The sequence below is a fragment of the Chiloscyllium punctatum genome, chromosome 36, assembly GCF_047496795.1.
Source record: "Chiloscyllium punctatum isolate Juve2018m chromosome 36, sChiPun1.3, whole genome shotgun sequence".
Classification (NCBI taxonomy): domain Eukaryota; kingdom Metazoa; phylum Chordata; class Chondrichthyes; order Orectolobiformes; family Hemiscylliidae; genus Chiloscyllium; species Chiloscyllium punctatum.
Genome location: NC_092774.1, coordinates 60,089,042 through 60,104,496, shown reverse-complemented (window position 1 = coordinate 60,104,496; position 15,455 = coordinate 60,089,042). Strand labels below are relative to the sequence as shown.

The window sequence follows — 15,455 nt, the reverse complement described above, 5'->3', positions numbered from 1 at the left end:
GACATCCAATTTCCCCCTCTCAATAAAACTGAGGATTCTTGGTTCTCACGAGGGGGAGTTAGAGATCTGGGCGTTCAGTCGATTGTACCCTGAAGGTGCATATCTTTTATATCTTTCCCTTCTCACGCTAAACCATAAAGCCCTCTAGTTCTTGACTCCCCGACCCCAGGGAAAAAGACTTTGCCTATTTATAAAGAGACCGAAGGGGCAACTTTTTCATGTCGGGGTGGTGCCGATCCTTTAAGGCGTGGGAACATTTTGACGACATTACTTTCTCTGTCTAGACTTCGCATGACTTGAAAAGCTTCAATCGGGCCAGATTTCAAACTTCCGGACTCCGAAGAGAGCTGTCCCAAATTTCCAATCGACCCTCATCGCTGACATCCCTCAAACACTGCACCACTCACGTCAACTTATTCAACGCTATCTCCAATCATTTCACTTCGCTGCTTTCTGTCCCATTGGTCCTCCAGGGAGCCCAACCTCGTTTTACGAAGGTGCTTTTTGAGAAAATTAAACAAGCACTTTCGCGCGAGTGATGAAACTCGGGCTCGTCCGGGATTTGAACCCGGGATCTCTCACACGTCTGCGTCGACGAAGACCCAAAGCGAGAATCATACCCCTAGACCAACGAGCCCCACGGTTGGTGCGCCGGCGTCCCTGCCCCCGCCCTACCTCTTGAACCAGCTGAGTCTTGCTCATAGTAAAGTTCCAGTTGACATTGGACAGGCTGGGGCTGTTTTCTCTGGAACGTCGGAGGTTGAAGGGTGACTTTATGGAGGCTTACAAAATTATGAGGGGCATGGATAGGATAAATAGGCAAAGTATTTTCCCTGGGGTCGGGGAGTCAAGAACTAGAGGGTTTTAGGGTTTAGGGTGAGAGGGGAAAGATATAAAAGAGACCTAAGGGGCAACTTTTTCAAGCAGCGGGTGGTGCGTGTATGGAATGAGCTGCCAGACAACATGGTGGAGACTGGTACAATTGCAACATTTAAGAGGCGTTTGGATGAATATATGAATAGGAAGGGTTTGGAGGTATATGGGCCGGGTGCTGGCAGGTGGGACTAGATTGGGGTGGGATATCTGGTCGGCATGGACGGGTTGTACCGAAGGGTCTGTTTCCATGCTGTACATCTCTATGACTGTATGAACAGCTGCTTCTCATTCTGTCTCTCTGCTGCCGTTTGCCCGTCCCCAGGAACCGGGCCCTCTCTACTGGCAGAAAATTAAACCGTTTTCTTTCTCAACTTTTCTCTGACACCGGAGTGACCGGTGACAAGTATTGCCCTCCTCAACATAGGGGAGAGAGAACAGGAGAAGACCCCGCAGACCTCCACGAGTGTGTCATCTCAACTCTGCATACTGGGCCTGTGTATCAATGTGAAATATTTACGTCGAAGTTTTTTGGGAAGTAGATGAGAAGGCGAGGTGCATAACAGTGCGCCGTTATACGGGAAAGCTGCTAAACTCGACATTGAGTGAAGAGGGAAGATGGTTTCCCTTCTGGGTTATGCTCCCATCGCGCACCGGCAGACATATCGCCGACGAGCAAATATTAACTCTGTCTAAATTGCCACATTCTGTTTTTACGAACCGTGATTTCACTCAGAAGCACAATTTACCTGCTCCCTCCTGAATATCCTTCCAGGTGAAGCAGCACTTTACCTGCACGTTTGCCGCAACCTAGTCTACTGCATTCGCTGCTCACAGTGTCGTTTCCCCAACGGAGCACGAAGTATAAAGTGGATGACTGCTTCGCAGAACATCTCGGCTCTGCCCGCAAAAAAAGGCCCTGAGCTTCTGCTTTCCTACCACTTTAACACGCCACCATGTTCCCTGGCCAACATCTGTGTCTCAGGCTTGCAGCAGTGTTCCAGCAAAGCTCAGCTCCAGATGGAAGAACAACGCCTCATATTCCACTTCAAAACCCTACAGCCCTCCGGTCTTCCAGATCGAGTTCCATGAGTTTAGGGCCTGAAATCCCCCATGTCCTTGACCCCTACCACACACATACGAGCCCTTGTTATCACATAGTCTGCTACGACACACTACTTATTGTTAGTCACTAACGGTCTCCATTAACAGTTATTCACCCTCCCACACGGTTCGTTATTTACTCCTTTGTCTCTCCTATTGTTCTCTCTCTGAGCTGGCAGGAAAGAGAGCAATGTACACTGGAGACTCTGAGCCAGCTGAAACTTGCTCAGTGTGAAATACATTCCACTTTGCTCCAAGAATTGCAAGCAGCAAAGAGTTTGCAGAACATCTGCTTGTCATTCTGTCCACGGGATGCGGTTTCCGACATGCGGATCGTCTTGTCATTCACGTCGGAACGGACTTGGCGAACTACTGCAGGGAAGGCACGCGTTTCAATTTTATCAGTTCATTGGCATCTCAGAGAAGTGGTTTTGCGATTCAGTTCATAGGAAACCGACGAAGAACAGGAGAAGACCACTCAGACCTCCAAAAGCACGTCACTTGAACGGTTTGAAAGGCAAGGTGCGAAACAGAGTACCATCGCAAAGGCAAGTCGCTCATGGAGGCACTGAACAATAGCAGAGGATGGTTTCGATCCATCGACCTCAGGGTTATGGGCCCAGCACGCTCCCGCTGATTTACTGACCCCAACCACTCCCTGTCCTAAAGCATTCTTCCGAATGTCACTTTTGGTTCTTTTCCTCATGCCTTTAAAACTCTGCCGAATCGTTGCCGATCCTTTCAGGCATGGGAACATTTTGACTACATTACTTTCTCTGTCTCGACTTCGCATGACTTGAAAAGCTTCAATCGGGCCAGATTTCAAACTTCCGTACTCCGAAGAGAGCTGTCCCAAATTTCCAATCGACCCTCATCGCTGACATCCCTCAAACACTGCACCACTCACGTCAACTTATTCAACGCTATCTCCAATCATTTCACTTCGCTGCTTTCTGTCCCATTGGTCCTCCAGGGAGCCCAACCTCGTTTTACGAAGGTGCTTTTTGAGAAAATTAAACAAGCACTTTCGCGCGAGTCATGAAACTCGGGCTCGTCCGGGATTTGAACCCGGGATCTCTCGCACGTCTGCGTCGACGAAGACCCAAAGCGAGAATCATACCCCTAGACCAACGAGCCCCACGGTTGGTGCGCCGGCGTCGCTGCCCCCGCCCTACCTCTTCAACCAGCTGAGTCTTGCTCAGAGTAAAGTTCCAGTTGACATTGGACAGGCTGGGGCTGTTTTCTCTGGAACGTCGGAGGTTGAAGGGTGACTTTATGGAGGCTTACAAAATTATGAGGGGCATGGATAGGATAAATAGGCAAAGTATTTTCCCTGGGGTCGGGGAGTCAAGAACTAGAGGGTTTTAGGGTTTAGGGTGAGAGGGGAAAGATATAAAAGAGACCTAAGGGGCAACTTTTTCAAGCAGCGGGTGATGCGTGTATGGAATGAGCTGCCAGACAACATGGTGGAGACTGGTACAATTGCAACATTTAAGAGGCGTTTGGATGAATATATGAATAGGAAGGGTTTGGAGGTATATGGGCCGGGTGCTGGCAGGTGGGACTAGATTGGGGTGGGATATCTGGTCGGCATGGACGGGTTGTACCGAAGGGTCTGTTTCCATGCTGTACATCTCTATGACTGTATGAACAGCTGCTTCTCATTCTGTCTCTCTGCTGCCGTTTGCCCGTCCCCAGGAACCGGGCCCTCTCTACTGGCAGAAAATTAAACCGTTTTCTTTCTCAACTTTTCTCTGACACCGGAGTGACCGGTGACAAGTATTGCCCTCCTCAACATAGGGGAGAGAGAACAGGAGAAGACCCCGCAGACCTCCACGAGTGTGTCATCTCAACTCTACATACTGGGCCTGTGTATCAATGTGAAATATTTACGTCGAAGTTTTTTGGGAAGTAGATGAGAAGGCGAGGTGCATAACAGTGCGCCGTTATACGGGAAAGCTGCTAAACTCGACATTGAGTGAAGAGGGAAGATGGTTTCCCTTCTGGGTTATGCTCCCATCGCGCACCGGCAGACATATCGCCGACGAACAAATATTAACTCTGTCTAAATTGCCACATTCTGTTTTTACGAACCGTGATTTCACTCAGAAGCACAATTTACCTGCTCCCTCCTGAATATCCTTCCAGGTGAAGCAGCACTTTACCTGCACGTTTGCCGCAACCTAGTCTACTGCATTCGCTGCTCACAGTGTCGTTTCCCCAACGGAGCACGAAGTATAAAGTGGATGACTGCTTCGCAGAACATCTCGGCTCTGCCCGCAAAAAAAGGCCCTGAGCTTCTGCTTTCCTACCACTTTAACACGCCACCATGTTCCCTGGCCAACATCTGTGTCTCAGGCTTGCAGCAGTGTTCCAGCAAAGCTCAGCTCCAGATGGAAGAACAACGCCTCATATTCCACTTCAAAACCCTACAGCCCTCCGGTCTTCCAGATCGAGTTCCATGAGTTTAGGGCCTGAAATCCCCCATGTCCTTGACCCCTACCACACACATACGAGCCCTTGTTATCACATAGTCTGCTACGACACACTACTTATTGTTAGTCACTAACGGTCTCCATTAACAGTTATTCACCCTCCCACACGGTTCGTTATTTACTCCTTTGTCTCTCCTATTGTTCTCTCTCTGAGCTGGCAGGAAAGAGAGCAATGTACACTGGAGACTCTGAGCCAGCTGAAACTTGCTCAGTGTGAAATACATTCCACTTTGCTCCAAGAATTGCAAGCAGCAAAGAGTTTGCAGAACATCTGCTTGTCATTCTGTCCACGGGATGCGGTTTCCGACATGCGGATCGTCTTGTCATTCACGTCGGAACGGACTTGGCGAACTACTGCAGGGAAGGCACGCGTTTCAATTTTATCAGTTCATTGGCATCTCAGAGAAGTGGTTTTGCGATTCAGTTCATAGGAAACCGACGAAGAACAGGAGAAGACCACTCAGACCTCCAAAAGCACGTCACTTGAACGGTTTGAAAGGCAAGGTGCGAAACAGAGTACCATCGCAAAGGCAAGTCGCTCATGGAGGCACTGAACAATAGCAGAGGATGGTTTCGATCCATCGACCTCAGGGTTATGGGCCCAGCACGCTCCCGCTGATTTACTGACCCCAACCACTCCCTGTCCGAAAGCATTCTTCCGAATGTCACTTTTGGTTCTTTTCCTCATGCCTTTAAAACTCTGCCGAATCGTTGCCGATCCTTTCAGGCGTGGGAACATTTTGACTACATTACTTTCTCTGTCTCGACTTCGCATGACTTGAAAAGCTTCAATCGGGCCAGATTTCAAACTTCCGTACTCCGAAGAGAGCTGTCCCAAATTTCCAATCGACCCTCATCGCTGACATCCCTCAAACACTGCACCACTCACGTCAACTTATTCAACGCTATCTCCAATCATTTCACTTCGCTGCTTTCTGTCCCATTGGTCCTCCAGGGGGCCCAACCTCGTTTTTCGAAGGTGCTTTTTGAGAAAATTAAACAAGCACTTTCGCACGATTCATGAAACGCGGGCTCATGCGGGATTTGAACCCAGGAACTCTCGCACGTCGGCGTCGACGATGACCCAAAGCGAGAATCATACCCCTAGACCAACGAGCCACACGATTGGTTAGCCAGCGACCCTGCCCCCGCACTACCTCTTGAACCAGCTGAGTCTTGCTCAGAGTAAAGTCCAGTTGACATTGAACAGGCTGGGGCTGTTTTCTCTGGAACGTCGGAGGTTGAAGGGTGACTTTATGGAGGTTTACAAAATTATGAGGGGCATGGATAGGATAAATAGGCAAAGTCTTTTCCCTGGGGTCGGGGAGTCAAGAACTAGAGGGCATACGTTAAGGGTGAGAGGGGAAAGATATAAAAAAGATCTAAGGGGCAACTTTTTCACGCAGGAGGTGGTGCGTGTATGGAATGAGCTGCCAGAGAAAGTGGCGGAGACTGGTACAATTGCAACATTTAAGAGGCGTTTGGATGGATATATGAATAGGAAGGGTTTGGAGGTATATTGGCCGGGTGCTGGCAGCTGGGATTAGATTGGGGTGGGATATCTGGTCGGCATGGACGGGTTGGACCGAAGGGTCTGTTTCCATGCTGTACATCTCTATGACTGTATGAACAGCTGCTTCTCATTCTGTCTCTCTGCTGCCGTTTGCCCGTCCCCAGGAACCGGGCCCTCTCTACTGGCAGAAAATTAAACCGTTTTCTTTCTCAACTTTTCTCTGACACCGGAGTGACCAGTGACAAGTATTGCCCTCCTCAACATAGGGCACAGAGAACAGGAGAAGACCCCGCAGACCTCCACGGGTGTGTCATCTCAACTCTGCATACTGGGCCTGTGTATCAATGTGAAATATTTACGTCGAAGATTTTTGGGAAGCAGATCAGAAGGCGAGGTGCACAACAGTGCGCCGTTATACGGGAAAGCTGCTAAACTCGACATTGAGTGAATAGGGAAGATGGTTTCCCTTCTGGGTTCTGCTCCCATCGCGCACCGGCAGACATATCGCCGACGAACAAATATTAACTCTGTCTAAATTGCCACATTGTGTTTTTCCGAACCGTGATTTCACTCAGAAGCACAATTTACCTGCTCTCTCCAGAATATCCTTCCAGGCTCGAACATACCTTCCAGGTGAAGCAGCACTTTACCTGCACATTTGCCGCAACCTAGTCTACTGCATTCGGTGCTCACAGTGTCGTTTCCCCAACGGAGCACCAAGTATAAACTGGATGACTGCTTCGCAGAACATCTCGGTTCTGCCCACAAAAACAGGGTCTGAGCTTCTGCTTTCCTGCCACTTTAACACGCCACCATGTTCCCTGGCCAACATCTCTGTCTCAGGCTTGCAGCAGTGTTCCAGCAAAGCTCAGCTCCAGATGGAAGAACACCGCCTCATATTCCACTTCAAAACCCTACAGCCCTCCGGTCTTCAAGATCGAGTTCCATGACTTTAGGGCCTGAAATCCCCCACGTCCTTGACCCCTACCACACACATACGAGCCCTTGTTATCACATAGTCTGCTACGACACACTACTTATTGTTAGCCACTAACGGTCTCCATTAACAGTTATTCACCCTCCCACACGGATCGTTATTCACTCCTTTGTCCCTCCTATTGTTCTCTCTCTGAGCTGGCGGGAAAGAGAGCAGCGTACACTGGAGACTCGGAGCCAGCTGAAACTTGCTCAGTGTGAAATACATTCCACTTTGCTCCAAGAATTGCAAGCAGCAAAGAGTTTCCAGAACATCTGCTTGTCATTCTGTCCCCGGGATGCGGTTTCTGACATGCGGATCGTCTTGTCATTCACGTCGGAACGGACTTGGCGAACTACTGCAGGGAAGGCACGAAACCACAAGGTATGCGTTTCATTGGCATCTCAGAGAAGTGGTTTTGCGATTCAGTTCATAGGAAACCGACGAAGAACAGGAGAAGACCACTCAGACCTCCAAAAGCACCGTACTTGAACGGTTTGAAAGGCAAGGTGCTAAACAAACAGAGTACCATCGCAAAGGCAAGTCGCTCAAGGAGGCACTGAACAATAGCAGAGGATGGTTTCGACCCACCGACCTCTGGGTTATGGGCCCAGCACGCTCCCGCTGCGCCACTCCGCTCGTACGCACAACGTGACGCTCCACAGGTCCCTTCAGCCTTTCGTCTGGCGCGTGGCATGCACGTTCAAGACTGATGTCAAAGATCCTCACTGCTGTCGTCTTCTCTGGCGTTGCGCAGACGTATGGAGGCTGTGTAAATATAAACTTTTTCTAACTTCCCACATTCTCTTGTGATTTCACTCTGAATAGACGCCATGCGGCCCTCCTTCGCTCTGCTGGGTCGACACAGTAAGTAAACGTGGGTCTCTATTCGTATCATTCTCTTGCCTTCTCCATGTAATTCTGCACATTGTTACTTTAAACATGATCACCGAATTCCCGTTTGCGTCTAATGAATCTGCCTCTTTGTCAGTGTCAGTTAGGGATTTACTGACCCCAACCACTCCCTGTACGAAAGCATTCTTCCTAATGTCACTTTCGGTTCTTTTCCTCATGCCTTTAAAACTCTGCCGAATCCTTGCCGATCCTTTCAGGCGTGGGAACATTTTGACTACATTACTTTCTCTGTCTAGACTTCGCATGACTTGAAAAGTTTCAATCGGGCCAGATTTCAAACTTCCGTACTCCGACGAGAGCTGTCCCAAATTTCCAATCGACCCTCATCGCTGACATCCCTCAAACACTGCACCACTCACGTCAACTTATTCAACGATACCTCCAATCATTTCACTTCGCTGCTTTCTGTCCCATTGGGCCTCCAGGGAGCCCAACCTCGTTTTACGAAGGTGCTTTTTGAGAAAATTAAGCGAGAACTTTCGCGCGATTCACGAAACTCGGGCTCGTCCTGGATTTGAACGCGTGATCTCTCGCACGTCTGCGTCGACGAAGACCCAAAGCGAGAAACATACCCCTAGACCAACGAGCCACACGGTTGGCGCGCCAGCGTCCCTGCCCCCGCCCTACCTCTTGAACCAGCTGAGTCTTGCTCAGAGTAAAGTTCCAGTTGACATTGAACAGGCTGGGGCTGTTTTCTCTGGAACGTCGGAGGTTGGAGGGTGGCTTTATGGAGGTTTACAAAATTATGAGGGGCATGGATAGGATAAATAGGCAAAGTCTTTTCCCTGGGGTCGGGGAGTCAAGAACTAGAGGGCTTTAGGGTTTAGGGTGAGAGGGGAAAGATATAAAAGAAACCTAAGGGGCAACCTTTTCACGCAGGTGGTGGTGCGTATATGGAATGGGCTGCCAGAGAAAGTGGCGGAGATTGGTACAATTGCAACATTTAAGAGGCGTTTGGATGGATATATGAATAGGAAGGGTTTGGAGGTATATGGGCCGGGTGCTGGCAGCTGGGATTAGATTGGGGTGGGATATCTGGTCGGCATGGACGGGTTGGACCGAAGGGTCTGTTTCCATGCTGTACATCTCTATGACTGTATGAACAGCTGCTTCTCATTCTGTCTCTCTGCTGCCGTTTGCCCGTCCCCAGGAACCGGGCCCTCTCTACTGGCAAAAATTAAACCGTTTTCTTTCTCAACTTTTCTCTGACACCGGAGTGACCAGTGACAAGTATTGCCCTCCTCAACATAGGGCACAGAGAACAGGAGAAGACCCCGCAGACTTCCACGGGTGTGTCATCTCAACTCTGCATACTGGGCCTGTGTATGAATGTGAAATATTTACGTCGAAGATTTTTGGGAAGCAGATCAGAAGGCGAGGTGCACAACAGTGCGCCGTTATACGGGAAAGCTGCTAAACTCGACATTGAGTGAATAGGGAAGATGGTTTCCCTTCTGGGTTCTGCTCCCATCGCGCACCGGCAGACATATCGCCGACGAACAAATATTAACTCTGTCTAAATTGCCACATTGTGTTTTTCCGAACCGTGATTTCACTCAGAAGCACAATTTACCTGCTCCCTCCTGAATATCCTTCCAGGCTCGAACATACCTTCCAGGTGAAGCAGCACGTTACCTGCACATTTGCCGCAACCTAGTCTACTGCATTCGCTGCTCACACTGTCGTTTCCCCAACGGAGCACCAAGTATAAACTGGATGACTGCTTCGCAGAACATCTCGGTTCTGCCCGCGAAAAAAGGCTCTGAGCTTCTGCTTTCCTACCACTTTAACACGCCACCGTGTTCCCTGGCCAACATCTCTGTCTCAGGCTTACAGCAGTGTTCCAGCAAAGCTCAGCTCCAGATGGAAGAACAACGCCTCATATTCCACTTCAAAACCCTACAGCCCTCCGGTCTTCAAGATCGAGTTCCATGACTTTAGGACCTCAAATCCCCCACGTCCTTGACCCCTACCACACACATACGAGCCCTTGTTATCACATAGTCTGCTACGACACACTACTTATTGTTAGCCACTAACGGTCTCCATTAACAGTTATTCACCCTCCCACACGGATCGTTATTCACTCCTTTGTCCCTCCTATTGTTCTCTCTCTGAGCTGGCGGGAAAGAGAGCAGCGTACACTGGAGACTCGGAGCCAGCTGAAACTTGCTCAGTGTGAAATACATTCCACTTTGCTCCAAGAATTGCAAGCAGCAAAGAGTTTCCAGAACATCTGCTTGTCATTCTGTCCCCGGGATGCGGTTTCTGACATGCGGATCGTCTTGTCATTCACGTCGGAACGGACTTGGCGAACTACTGCAGGGAAGGCACGAAACCACAAGGTATGCTTTTCAATGTTATCAGTTCATTGGCATCTCAGAGAAGTGGTTTTGCGATTCAGTTCATAGGAAACCGACGAAGAACAGGAGAAGACCACTCAGACCTCCAAAAGCACGTAATTTGAACGTTGTGAGTTTCGCGACAGTATCGGTATGATACTGGGCATGTAGACACTCAGGAAGTAGTTTGAAAGGCAAGATGCTGAACAGAGTACTCTCAGGGAAGATGGTTTCCCTTCTGGCTTATGCTCCCATCACGCACCGGCAGACATATCGCCGACAAGCAAATATTAACTCTGTCTAAATTGCCACATTCTGTTTTTACTCAGAAGCACAATTTACCTGCTCCTTCCTGAATATCCTTCCAGGCTCGAACATACCTTTCAGGTGAAGCAGCACTTTACCTGCACATTTTCCGCAACCTCATCTACTGCATTCGCTCGTCTTCGTGACTTTAAATCTCTGCCGAATCACTATAGATCCTTTCAGGCATGGGAGCATTTTCACAGCATTATTTCCTGTTTCTAGGCTCCTACTGACTTGGAAACCTTCGGTTCTCCGAGGAGAGCTGGCCCAATTTTTCAATCGACCTTTATTGCTGACATTCCTCACACACCGCACCACTCACGTCAACCTGTTCAACGCGATCTCCAACCATTTCACTGCCCCATTCGTACTCCAGGCAGCCCAACCTCGTTTCACGAAGGTGCTTTTTGAGAAAATTAATCGGGCATTTTTGCACAAATCAAGTTAAGAGACGCAGCCTCGTCGGGGATTTGAATCCCCGACCGCGCACAAGTCTGTACAGTTAAAGACTCTCTGGGAAAATTATGCCCCTAGACCAACAAGCCAAAGAACGGTTCATTCCTCATCCACCACACACCTCTTGAGCCAGCTGACACTTGCTTAGTGTGAAATACATTTGACATTGCTCTCAGAATTGCAAGTGACGAAGAGTTTCCAGAACAGCTGCTTCTCATTCTGTCCCCCTGCTGCTGTTTGTCCCGTCCCCAGGAACCGGGCTCCCTCCACTGTTTCGAAGCTTTTCTCTGACACCCGAGTGGCCAGTGACAAGCATTGCCCTCCTCAACATAGGATACAGAGAACAGGAGACCACTCAGAGGTTGTCAGCTCAACTGTACACATTGGGCCAGTATATCATTGTGAAATATTTATGTCGAAGCTTTTTTGGGAAGCAGATGAGAAGGCAAGGTGCAGAACAGAGCGCCATTATACGGGAAAGCTGCTAAAGACGACGTTGAATGAATAGGAGAGAATGGTTTCCCTTTTGGGTTACGGTCCAAACACACACCCGTTGTGCCATTCTCCTGCATTGCTCGGCAGTTTTTCCAGATAAATATTCAGCTTTTCATCTGGCGTGTGGCAGGCACGTTTGAGAATGACGTCAGAAGATCTTCTCTGCTGTCGTGTCATATGCTGTTGTGCAGACATATCGTCGATGTAAAAAATAAACTCTGTCTAAATTCCCACATTCTGTTTTTCGAACTGTGACTTCGCTCAGAATCACTAATTTTCAAAACTCGCAATATTCAAACTTTAACAAAGTGCTCATAGAAATGATTAGTGAACACCTGGAAGAAATTCTTCCAAACTTACCTGGGGAATTTCGCTTTGAGGGGACTTGAACTTTAAGTGGAAGGAAGGGAAGTTTGTCTCGAGGCTGTTTATTGTGGAGATGTGTTCTCCATGTAAACTGGTCGTAGTTGACCATCCCAGTGCTTCCCGATGCAGGGCTGTGTGACCCCCAGGGAGGTTTACTTGAAGCAACTGGAGTGAATCCAGAGAGGGAGCAGATTCTGCAAAGGTGCTCAAATACTTTCTATCTCCCTTTTAGGTATTTTCCTTGTGTATTCCCTCAGTTTGACACGTATGCAGTTTGCACCCTGGAAAATGATTGCTTTTTTCCTCATGTTCACAATTAAAAGTGTAGTTTCTCATGGAACTGAGCAGCATTGAAAGGATTGGCATATTGATATATATATATATATGTACACGTATTTAGTTTAAGATTAGATTAGATTTGAATGAAGTTTTCCTCTAAACACACCTAAGCCTATCTGGCTGCATGAGGGATTTCAGGTTTCTGTGTGCTGGGTATTATGTGATCACCAGGCATCTGGCAAACTACACAAACTGCCACCTATGTTATGTTCGTTAAAGTGTACTGACAATGACCACTTATTTTGTGATTTTTTTTGCAGGAAGACATGCCGAAAGAAATCTGAAAACAAATGATACATCAACTTCTGACAGAGCCACTTGATTCATTGGGACTTGAATATCAGCAGCCATTCCAATCAAGAAGACATGGTTGCTTTTGTTTGCTTGAGAGATTTTGGACACTGGTGTGGCAGGAAGAATACTGAGACACCGAGTGAGGGAGATTCATTGCGCTGACTGTGAAAAGTGCTTCACACCATTTACTCAGCTTGGGGGAATCAAAGTCTCATCCCTGACGGTGGGGATAGACTATGTCCCCGTTCTGATTGTAATTTCAAACCCAGACCAACACAAGGAAAGCTCCCCCAATGGGGAAACTGTGGAAATGTGGGGACTGAGGGAAAGGATTCCCTTCCCCATCCGTGTTGGAAACCCAAAGACGTATTCACTGCGGGGAGAGGCCATTCACCTGCTCGGTGTGCAGGAAGGGCTTCAGTCGGATCAGCCATCTGGAGACGCACCAGTGGGTCCACAAGTGAGAGAAGCCATTCACGTGCCCCATGTACGGAAGGGGGTTCACTCAATCAGCTGCACTGCTGACCCACCAGTGGGTCCACACCGGAGAGAGGCCGTTCACCTGCTGTCAGTGCCGGAAGGGCTTCACCTGCTCCTCCCACCTGCGGAGGCACCAGCGCGTTCACGTGCCATCGCAGGGGGGATGGAAGGAGCGATGGCCGAGCGCCGCTAACAACCCAGCTCTGGGGACTCTCAGGTTCGAATCCCGTGGCGGCAGATGGCAGAATTTGGATTCGGTCATTAATCTGGACTCCAGAAGCTAAGGATGAAACCATTTTTAGAGGGCAAAAACACGGCTGATTTATTCATGTCCTTTTCAGTGATGGAAACTGCCGTTGCAGGAAAGGATTCACTCAGTCGTCCCAGCTGCATGCTTTACCCGGCTGTACGAAGGATCCAGTTACAAAAGGACAACTCAACTAGCCAATAATAAAGAAAGTGTGGTGGGAGGAGTGGGGGTGAGCGTGTGCACTTTTATTTTAGAAAAGCTACTTTTTGTACGCCTTGTGATGTGGAGATCTGAAGCTGCAACAAAGTTGGGTCGCAGTGAAGGTTACCTGAACTTTCCGTCAGGCTTAAACTCTCATTGAAAGCTGGGAGATCCAACAGCTTCTCATTTCTTTCAGCCACCAGCACCGAGTTTCCAATGTCGTGTCTCAGAAGAAACAGTGAATGAGTAGATGGTATTGTTCGAAATTGTAAATTTTTTAGGACTGCAAGCTTATTGTTTCATTGGCATTGCAAAGTTTACTGGCAACAGAGGGAGGTGCGGGCTGTATTCACTGGAAACAAAGTTTAAAATGACACAAACACCAGGGTATAGTCCAACAGGTTTATTTGGAAGCACTCGGTTTTGGAGCGCTGTTCCTTCATCAGGTTGCTGTTGAGTAGGATGGTAAGTCACAGAATAAATATCAAGAGATTATAGTGTAAGTAATCTAAAAGAAATTGAGGTAAGGTGGGGGGAGGGGAAATGAGGAAACTGATGAAGTCCACATTGATGACCTGGGGTTGAATTTACTCCAAGCGGAAGATGAGACGTTCATCCTCCAGGCATCGGGTGGGGAGGGAGCGGCGATGGAGGAGGCCCAGGACCTGCATGTCCTCGGCAGAGTGGGAGGGGGTTTGAAATGTTGGGCCAGAGGGCGATGGGATTGATTGGTGCGGGTGTCCTGGAGATGTTCCCTCAAGCGCTGTGACTTGACTCTGCGAGGAGTCTCCAGTCTCCCCAATGTCGAGGAGACTGCATCAGGTGCAATGGATACAAGAAATGACATTGTTGGATACACAGGTGAAAGCCGACGACCGACCATGGCGCGGATTCCATTTCCGGGCAGGGAAGTAATTTTCAGTAGATCTATCAGGCAGCACTTGTATCTCCCTGGTGGTCTAGTGGTTAGGATTCGGCGCTCTCACCGCCGCGGCCCGGGTTCGATTCCCGGTCAGGGAACCTGTTTTCAGGGGGTTTATAGGCTCCCCGTTCTTCTGAAATTCTCTGTACAGTTATTTGTTGATTTTCGTAGTTCCTGGGTGCTGCAGTGTGCCGTGGCTCGTTGAAATAGTGTCCTGATTCAGATATGTTTGTGTGTGTCGGGGTGATTGCTTCTGTAGTTAAGTTCTTGGTTCGAATGCATTGTTTTCCTGTAGACGCTGTTTTGAATTTACCATTGACTGTTCGCTCTACTGTGACATCTAGAAATGGCACTTTGTTGTTGTTCTCCTTTTTTGTGAATTTTATGCCAGTAAGGAGATTGTTGATGGTGTTGTAGGTTTCCTCTAATTTGTTTCCTTTTTTGATGACAAAAGTGTCATCGCTGTAGCGGACCCAAAGTTTGGGTTGGATCGTTGGAAGGGCTGTTTGTTCGAGTCTCTGCATTCTTGCTTCTGCTAGGAATCCTGATGCTGGAGGTTTCGTGCGTATTTCGTTGATTTGTTTGTAGGGCTTGTTATTGAATATGAAGTGGATGGTAAGGCACAGTTCCACGAGCTTGACAGTGCTATCTTTGCTGATGAAGTTGATGCTGCGTTTGTGTCTTTGGTTCTTCGAGTCGTGTCTTCAGTTTTCTTTGGCCACGTTGATGTTAATGGATGTGAACAGGACTGTTATGTCAAAGGACAACATTAATCCATCCTCTTCAATCTCAGTGTCTTTGGTGTTCAGGAATTCTTGGATGGAGTAAATGGAGTGGAGTGAATCTTCGACTCGGTGTTTTAGCCTTCAGTGGAGGCCTTTGACTCGTCTGTATATTGGTGTTCCTAGTAGTGAGACTATGGTCTAAGGGGGGCTCCTGGTTTGACGGGGAGGAGAACAACAACAAAGTGCCATTCCTTGATGTCACAGTAGAGCGAACAGTCAATGGGGAACTTCAAACTGGCATCTACAGAAAAACAACAGACCCAAACCAAATACTTAACTGCAGAAGCAATCATCCCAACACCCACAAACGAAGCTGCATCAGGAGATTATTTCAACGAGCCAC

The 15,455-nt window shown here is 48.5% G+C and overlaps 3 non-coding genes across 3 annotated transcripts; 1 reads left to right on the top strand and 2 right to left on the bottom strand.

Moving 5' to 3' along the window:
• Positions 1-547: 547 nt before the first annotated feature.
• trnap-ugg (transfer RNA proline (anticodon UGG)) lies at positions 548-637 on the bottom strand. Its single transcript is given in 2 exon segments — positions 548-583; positions 602-637. It is a non-coding gene; the product is annotated as a tRNA-Pro (tRNA).
• Positions 638-3,024: 2,387 nt separating this feature from the next.
• Positions 3,025-3,114, bottom strand: trnap-ugg (transfer RNA proline (anticodon UGG)). Its single transcript is given in 2 exon segments — positions 3,025-3,060; positions 3,079-3,114. It is a non-coding gene; the product is annotated as a tRNA-Pro (tRNA).
• An 11,239-nt stretch (positions 3,115-14,353) lies between these two features.
• Positions 14,354-14,425, top strand: trnae-cuc (transfer RNA glutamic acid (anticodon CUC)). The gene has a single exon. It is a non-coding gene; the product is annotated as a tRNA-Glu (tRNA).
• Positions 14,426-15,455: the final 1,030 nt, after the last annotated feature.